The 1,661-nt window shown below is 39.3% G+C and overlaps 1 protein-coding gene across 2 annotated transcripts in view; it reads right to left on the reverse strand.

The window, feature by feature from the left end:
* tbck (TBC1 domain containing kinase) overlaps positions 1-1,661 on the reverse strand; it is a 40,320-nt gene that overhangs the window by 3,621 nt on the left and 35,038 nt on the right. The gene's annotated exons all lie outside the window — the stretch shown is intronic.

Below are 1,661 nucleotides of genomic sequence, written 5' to 3' on the forward strand. Positions count from 1 at the left end.
GAATGCCGATGATTGATGTGTGAAGAGTGGATATTTAACCAATCAGGAGTGACTGCTCTGTGCTGGCGCACCCCTTTGTATTCCTGGAACTTGACTTTAGTAATATAGTACCTCCAAGGCTGGCGGTGGGGGAGAGGGGCAGTGGAAACAAATAGAGAAGCCATGATGAGCATTACTCATCTGGACACTTTTTGTAGGTTCCTATAATGGAAAAAGCCCTTATGCCTGGTGGTCACAAAGAGACTAAATACTCAGTTATTTCTGTTTATCTAAACAGAAAATCGTCCTTTATGCATAGCTCTTTAAATGTCAAAAAATAATAAAAGGGAAGAAAAATCTGATATAGCACATTAAAGAGGAATTTATTTTGTAGCCAAGAGGCCAGAAGAAGGCATTTTGCTCAGGTTCACAGGCTAATCTGCACTGCTTTATGCCAGACTGTAAAATGTGGTGGGGCAGCTGGGGTGGATATGAAGGGCCTAACTAAATGTTGCAGAATCTGGCGGCACATAATGTGAGTAACTCATCCTTCCCGAAGCTGTCTCTGCTTGCATTCGATGAGAATCAAACTGTGCCCGTGGTTCAGTTTGAAAACTCTATAAAGCACTAGCACCAGGTCAAGAGGTAAACAAAAGATCAGAGGCATGTTGGGATAAAGACAGTGGTTTCTTGTATGCATTCATGCAACTCTCTATACATTTTGTTTCTGTGTGGCATGACCATTTAACCTTGTCCAAATCCTTCATCAGTGAATGAAAACACCAGCCTTTATCAATAATTTCATGTATCAAACCTGCAAAAATACGGCAAAGGCATGACAGAAACAGACACAGGCATGATCTAAATGTGATGTGAGACTGATTAAAGACATATTCATCAAAAAGAAATCTCAAAATAGAGGAGTCTATTTGTACGTCAGCCAGAAGATCATTGTCAGTGTGGCTCAACAGTATAGCCTGTCTGCACCACAAAATATTTATTACTTCCTGTACTAAAGCCAGTAGAGGAAAAGGCAATTATTAAAAAAAAACTATGAATGTGAAAAGCAGAGAAAGACTGCAATTTTGACTCTCTATCCACATAAAATCACTAAGCGCTGTATACCAATTTCATCTTTTGACCTACTGGACCTACTTTGTTATGCTATTCAATAAGACCTCCATAGGCACAATCAGTTCACTGCCACTTCTGAACATTACACTGACTCCAAGTGAACCAAAAATTGCTAGACCTTCACAAAGGTCTGTTACTTATTAATTATGGTTATTCCAGAGAAAATCACCTGAGGAGCCATGGTTTCCATGACGCACCGCAATTCATTTACAAGGTGAACCAAGGGCTTGACATGATCAAAACCTATTTGTATTCTATCCATCAAGTCAAACTCCCTGGTATGCAGTCACACTGGATTCATGACTCATTGGCCGATGAACTGGCTCTGCCTTATTTGCTTTGTTTAATCACACTGAACTTGGATATGCAAAATTCTCAAGCTTTCCATTGTCCTGCCAGTTTGAGAGAAAAATATATGTATTTTATATTCTTGTTACTTCACCAAAAAGAATAGAGGAGTGATGCTACGTAGCTGAACTGAGTGAAAATTCAGTGACACAAGTGTTTTGTAAGATGCAACGCAATATAATTTACAACTGTGTCATGAT

This window comes from Monopterus albus, unplaced genomic scaffold, assembly GCF_001952655.1.
Source record: "Monopterus albus unplaced genomic scaffold, M_albus_1.0 scaffold15.1, whole genome shotgun sequence".
Classification (NCBI taxonomy): domain Eukaryota; kingdom Metazoa; phylum Chordata; class Actinopteri; order Synbranchiformes; family Synbranchidae; genus Monopterus; species Monopterus albus.